The sequence below is a fragment of the Lactuca sativa genome, chromosome 9 (assembly GCF_002870075.4).
Source record: "Lactuca sativa cultivar Salinas chromosome 9, Lsat_Salinas_v11, whole genome shotgun sequence".
Classification (NCBI taxonomy): Eukaryota; Viridiplantae; Streptophyta; class Magnoliopsida; order Asterales; family Asteraceae; genus Lactuca; species Lactuca sativa.
Window position 1 is genome coordinate 160,854,360 of NC_056631.2, and position 7,934 is coordinate 160,862,293.

Below are 7,934 nucleotides of genomic sequence, written 5' to 3' on the forward strand. Positions count from 1 at the left end.
CACTGAACATTAAACCAAAAATGACAAAATTATAGTCTAAACTCATGTACAAACTGTAAACTACAAGTTAGAAAAAACCACATGTCAATCCGTCTTCAAACGAATTAGATATTCATGTTTTAAAACTTTCACCGAATACTAAAAAACTAAAAAAGTAAAAACTTCCATCTTTGATATCTCGACTTTGGGGGAGTGTAAGTCAATGAATATAAAACTAAAAATGCCCAATTTATAGTCTAAAATCATATACAAACTCTAAACTACATGTTGGAAAAGCCATATGTCAATCCGACTTCAAACGAATTAGATATGCATGTTTTAAAACTTTCACAGAATACAAAAAAAGTAAAAAACTAAAAACTTCCAGCTTTGATATCTCAACTTTGGGGGAGTGTAAGTCAATGAATATAAAACTAAAAATGGAAAATTTATAGTCTAAAATCACGTAAAAACTCTAAACTATATATTGGAAAAAACCGTATGTCAATCGGAGTTGAAACGAATGAGATATGCATTTTTTAAATGTTTCACAAAAACCGGTTCCGACCCTAAAAGTGGTTTCGGTTCCGGTTTTAGACTCGGTTTACCCAAACCCGATGGACCCAAACTCGGATTACCCGGAACCCGAATAAAGCCAATTTTTAAACCCAGAACCAGAACCGGTTCTATATATTCTGGTTCTAACGGTTCCGGTTCCGGTCCGGTTTTCCAGTTCTAAATCTCATCCCTATCTGAAACCATAGCTTCATAACATGCACAAATCCAAGAATAGTCCCAAAATAAGCTAATAATGGCCATAACTTTCAAATGAAGAGATCTAGAAAAATGGATGATCAAGATAACGACTTTATACCTCCAAGTGGCTGTGACAACACTGAAAATACCGGATCTAAGCTTCTCCCTTCAACTTTTCACCACCAACTTCAAGCTCCTTCAAGAAAAGCACCAAAGAATACTCTTTTAGGTCACACACACTCAAAATGGGGAAAGAGGTATGATTAGGGTTTTCTCTAGACTGAGGGGACGATGAGGGAGGCTAACAATGGGTCATAAGTTCTTTAAATAGGGTGCAAAACCCTGAAATTAGGGTTTTCATGTTCAACCTTCAACTTGTTGAGTAGACCCTGGAAGATGCGCGACTATCAAAACACTACACTATGAGTTAGAGCCTTCCAACTCGTCGAGTTGCCCTGAAAATATAAATATCGAGCTTAAAATGCATTCCTGAAGATTGGGATGTCACAAGATTGATAGTCTTTTTAATTTGTACTTGTAGGCAAACAACTACTTGATGCGTATTTCGGTTAGTGTGGTTCGGAAGCCGGAGAGTACACAGTTTATGCTGACCATGCCTGCAAATTATTTAGAAGTGTAGATGTTGTTTATAAACTTACAACAGATAACATCACAATGAAAATGTGAAGAGGAAGATCAGTCCATTGAAGATGCATTTTTGGATGGAATAGATGAGGATGAGGAGCCATATAAGTATTGTAAGGTGTGTCGTTGGTACGTAGAGTATGGTAAACTTTGTAGGTTTATTAGGATTTTGGTTGATAGTGGATATTAATATTTTGTAAATATTGTGAATACTATTTGGATTGTACATATATATTTCTAAATTAATGCATATATATCTTTTGGAATACAAAAAGAGAAATGGTTTTAATTATTAAGTATTAATGACTTTCAATATTGTTTATATTATGTTAGTCAAATTTAATTAGTGTGTTATAATTATCAATCCAGTCATATATGTTAATTTAGTGTATGTTACTTTATTGATTATGAGTGTATTTTGTATACAATTATATTTTTCTTAGGTTGTTATTTTGTTAATAGCTATAATAAATTTCTTATGTTTGTTATGACCTATAATTATCTATATAATTTTGTTAATAATTTAATGTATGTTGTTGTATTCAAAGTTTTCGAATATTGAATAATAGAGACCAAATACTTTGACCTAGTATCCATCCGCCACATCAAAATCACGATTAAGGGTTGTCGAAGGTTCCCTTATACACTCTTTCTTTGACCAAGTATCCACTCTACAAATATTCTACACCATTATCATATCATCAAAGTGATTCAACGGAACTGTTGTATCAAAGAAAAACTCAAAAAAAATCCAAGAAAAAATCCAAGTGATCCATTTTTGGTTACTTATTATTGATGCATAAGTTTCAATAATTGTATAGATTGATAATTTATAACTTTGTATGTCTTCCATAATTTAATTATTGAAGTACATTAACCTTGCAAAATACTGCATATATAATTACATTCAACATTTGTATAGATTGATAATTTGTAACTTTATATGTCGTCCATACTTTATAGTACATTGTCAATTATTGTAGTACATTAACATTGCAAATTACCACATATATAATTACATTCCATGTCATAACATCGCTTTTACATTACCATTTAGTAACAAGCGTTTGACTATATGTTTGCCTATACCATTTCTATGAAAGTTCACTGCATAAATTATATATAATATAAGGTCAAAATCACCTTATTTTCAAAAAACATGTTGAAAGTCAGATTTTAACATGCTTCATGCCCATTTTCAAAGAAACGCGTTAGCCAAGCACGATAAATGTTAACTTGTTTTAAAACTCAAATACTAATTATTTAGATGTCGATTCTACTAAATAAAAATCATTGAATCTAAACAAAAGATACATTTAACACATTGATATGTATCTTTTCTAAGCATAATATCAATTCTACTAAATAAAATAAGACAATAATCCTTCTACCATATGCATTCTACATACAAAAATCATGGAATCTAAACAAAATATACATTTCACACATTGATATATTTACAACAGTTCAAAATTAAACATAAACTTACATTACAATTACTAAACAATTACAAATATATTGTATTATGATTTACATAGCTAAAATAGATTTATTTTGTTACACTGACATCATGTGTGATAAACCAAACTTTATGATTTACAAGCATAAAAAATTACAAATATATTGCCTCATGATTTACAAACAATGACACTCAATGCGACTAATATCAAACTTAATGATTAACCGTTTTTGCCTATTTTTGTAACATCCTATTTCCTATCATTTCTTATTTCAAGGTCGTGAGCCGGAAGTCAATTGTGTAAAGGCTCTGGGCTAAAAGTTTAGTCCTTGTGGAAGGACATAATGATGGTTAAGAGATTTAACCCTTGAACTGCATATTGAGCCAAATGGTAGAAAGGGAAAAGCCATAGGGCGGGTTTTTGCATGAAATATGGATTTTTGTTCAAGTAGTTTTTTTCCAATATATCTAGATAACATTGTGGGGCTCTTCAGTACTTTTCTGTGGATATAAAGATCATCGAAAATGGAGTTGTAACAAAGAAGTTATGACCGTTTGAAGTTAGGAGGGTTTTGGGTTAAGTCGAGTACGTTGGTCGTATTAGGCAATGACTAATCGTGGAGGATCAACCTGGTACGCTGGGCATACCAGAAGTATGCTAGACGTACGTAACCAACAACCAAACTCTAATTTATGGTTTTGAACTCTATTTAAGCTCCTTAACTTCCCCAAACCCTTCCCATTCTCAGCCTCCATCCCTTCATACGTCCTCATTGAAACCCTAACCCTAGTTTGAGCCTTGTGAGCTAAAGAAGGAGTTTTTTTAGTGCCTTGGAGTGCTCTTGGTGCATTTTGGAGAAGAAGTAACTCATTGGATAAGTGTTGGCTGCATTAGAGCTTGTAGATCCAGACCTTGTTTACCTTGACCTTTCTTCTGGAGTTATAAAGCTTGAATCTTGATGATGCATTTGTTTGATCTAGCTAGTTTTGGATGTTATGAGTTTTTGGTCACTTTAGTGCATAAAGTTTAGATCTTGAAATTTTGTGACCTTGTTATGGATAAATTTGGAAGCTTTATCCATCTAAACATCATTTTGATTCAGATCAAAGGTTGGAAATGTTGGGGCATGTAAATGCTCCACAAATAATGAGTGATAGTTAGTTTATATTTTCCCTTTATTGTATTTATGGTGTAAACACTCTCCCTCCTATATAAAGGGAAAGTTGGTCATTTATTTCCTTAAGTTAGCTAGCTCATTTTCTTTTCTTAGAAGAGTTACAATTCGCAAAATGTATTTCTAGAGAGAGAAAGTGGTGGGTTCTCCCCACCTAGGGAGAGTTCTCTCCCACCATGTTCTTCATGAAATATATTATTATTCTCTCTTGTTCTTACCTTTTTTTTATGAACTCATATTATGTTCTTTGTGCTCATACTTCCAAAAACACGATTAATCTCGAGATATCTTACTTCCGCATTCACTGTGCGTTATAAAAATGGGTCTCTACAATTGGTATCAGAACCGTACCTTGAAGATCTCACGATTAGTTCAAGGGAACGACTCCCGTTTGGTGATTATCTTGTGATTTTTCCGTGTTTCTGTAAGAAAAAAAATTTCGGGTTGCAAACTGGAATTTTTTTATGAAGTTCTTTCTTAGTTCTATCTTTTGGGTGATTCTATCTCAATAAAATAAATTGTTGTTGCTGCTGCTCGTTCTATTTATTGTTGGAAGAAGATGTTCTTAAAGTTCTTACAATTTTTGCTGTCAAAGAAATGAAGAAATTTGGTGAAGAATTTATTTTTGTGGTCTCCAAAATGTTGAAGATATTCTCCAGGAACTTCTTTTTTCTTGGATGAGAAGACACAAATTTAATGGGCTTATTTTCAAGAGAAGTGGATTTTATTTTCTTTCCCAACAACTTTTTCCTCACAAGAGGTATCAAGTTTCTATTCTTCAAACTTTTCCTATTATGAATCTAATGTTGAAGAGAATTTCGGAGTTTAAAGGATGCTGGAAGAGTGAAGTTTGGAAACAATGCGACTTGAGAAATTAAAGGATACTGAATAATAACAAATTGGGAATTCACAATTAGAAAGGTTGCATATGTAGAAGGTTTGTAACACAATTTGATCAATGTATCTCAACTTGTTGTAAGTACATGATTAAAAGTTCCATTTGATGAGTGTGGATCCAAGATCACACACAAAGAAATAGAGAAAATGATTTTGAAGTCAAAGAGAAAAGGCGGAATGTACCCTCTTAACATGAAGCCTAATTAAGGAAAACCATATATATGTTTGCTTGCAAAAGCATCATATGATGATAGTTGGTTATGGAATAGAATACTTTCACATCTCAATTTTAAGGATATCAATAAGCTCATTTTAGGAGACTTGGTGTGAGGTCTTCCTGTTCTTAAAATTGAAAAAGAACACTTATGTGGAACATGTGAACAAGCAAAGCAAAGTCGCAAGAGTCATTTATCAATCATGAATACCAAAATCGTTAAACCACTTGAGTTACTTCATATTGAGTTATGTGGTCCATCTTCGATTGAGAGCATTGGTGGTAATAAGTATATACTTGTTATTGTTGATTACTTTTCTCGTTTCATAATGGTTTTCTTTCTTAAACAGAAATCGGAAACTACACAAAAGATTATTGATGTTTTGACAGAACCAAGTGGGAATGTTAAAAAGGAACCAATTCAGATAAAAAGTTCTTATGATGTTCCAAAATTGATCCAGAAGGTTGATGGTCCAAATAGTCAAATTAGTCGTAGATTAATGAAAAGACAACTAGATGATAGTAACTTTTGAACATCTAGAATTTAACAATGATGGTGTTGGATCAATTCATGTTAACATTCTTTCCTTAAATGAAGTTGATCTAAATGATATTGAAGCAGAGAAAGAAGAACAAAAGAGAAAGGTAGAGGATATTGAATGGTTAAAGTAGATGTAAATCGAGCCTTTTTGGATTGATGTATATAAAAGAGCTAAAGAAGAAACTGAAGCTACTATGAGGGCCAGAATGGACCATGGAAAGGATTCAAAATGTGGAAATCAAGAAGGTGGAAAAATATTGGCTAGAACCAAACTATTCTAATTCAGTTGAGAGTTCAGTTGAATGTCAATTGGACTAACCCATGTGTGGAAGGGCCTTTCTGTTCAAAATTTTCAATCATATGGCAAACCTACCTCTTTCTAATAGTGTTACGAACAAGAAACTATTTGATTTTATCTCAACCATTCGTAGCCACAATATGATGTTTGGTCCTTGAAATGAATCATAACTGTCAAGAAGATTGCTGAAGTGAAGGTTGATGAATTTTCAAAATTTAAATTTACAATCTTAAGGGGTGAAAACAAAGATATTTATGTTGTATCTCTGGCTGATCTTCCAATCATGATTCCTCATGATTGGATTGTACTTTATGGAATATTGAAGAAACATGAATCGAAGTTTCGTCTACATCTTTTTCATGTTACTCGTATGATCATAAATTATTGCATGGAAGGGAGTAAGATGGATGTTGAGGTGTCTAAGCATGTGAAAAGGAATCCCACTGCAAAACCCAAGGAGCAACCAACGGGTTTGGAAACCATGAGAGAATGAAAAGTTCAAAAGAATCTGTAGAGTATTGTTTACAAAGCGCTTGAAGACAGGAAGGTTCATAACAAAATGTTTCACCTTGAAGATATACATTGCTACAGTTCTGATAGTATTAACAATATTCTCTCAAGAGCTAAAATATGCAAGACGAATACTAAGGAATATTTGAAATGGGTTTCAAAAATAATAAAGTAATGGATTAGAGTAGGCTTGGTTCTAATTGGAATTTCGAAAGAAGTTTTTAAATAACAAAAATGAAGACACATTTCATAACTCAATACAAAGGGGGAGATTGTTAGGATCGTATTTTGACATGTTGTATTTGAGTTTTTAGATGCGAAATGTAAACGGTACGATTGTATATTTTGTATTGGTGTGATCGTGTTCGTAATGACATTCCTAGAATTGTAGATGTTAGTTTGCTTTATTTTGACATTTGTTGCTAGTCTATATAAAGCGGGTATGTTGAAAGTGGGGAGTGTCTTTTGAAAGGAGTCTTACAACAAATTGTAATAGTATTCCTTTTACTCTCTAATGAAAAACCAAATCTTATTTACGCTTGAGCATTCTTATTGATTACGTCTTTCATACATGATTTCATTCTTATTGAATCTAACGATCCAACACTTACACGCACACACGCACACACACACACACACACACATATATATATATATATATATATATATATATATATATATATATATATATATATATATAAACAATTTTATAATTATTATGCTATTTCTATCGTCAATCTCCACAACAACCAAATTGGATTTCTAAATTATACACAAAATGAATTACCAATAATAGAAACCATGTCAAAATCAATAATTTAAGGTTTCATATTCAATTTGTTATAATTCTATAGTATTCATAAAACTGGTTTCTCATTGGAATAGAATAGCATTTAAAATAAACAAGAATGATAAGCATAATATTTGAGTCCAAATATATTACTTCTTGAGAAATCAAGTATAATAAAACTTAAATTTATTTAATAAACACTCATTTATTGTACAATAGGTGTAATTATAGTAACGTTCATGATGATTGAACGATAATCGTTGACCTATTATACCAATTGTTACATTATCTACCTGTTGAAAAGAATTTCATCCCAAAATTCAACTTATAGATGGAACGTCACTAAACAATTAGGGGTAATTTTGTTTTATTTGATCTTCATGTTCTTATGTCAATTCTAGTCCTCGTTGAGAGTTCCAGCGCACCTTAACTATCACACCTCGACCAATGGCGGAAATGTCGGGGTTGAGACTAAACATTTTGGATCAGATTCAACAACATATATTGAAATAATACCAGGATTTACACAATATTACATTCTTCCAAAATTCGAATACAAAGAAATACACTGTTTAATAAATCTATAAGCGATAAACGCGGAATACAACTTCCTGCAAGATAATAAAAGAAACAAAAGGCTACAATAGAACCGACTAATTATTCTAATCAT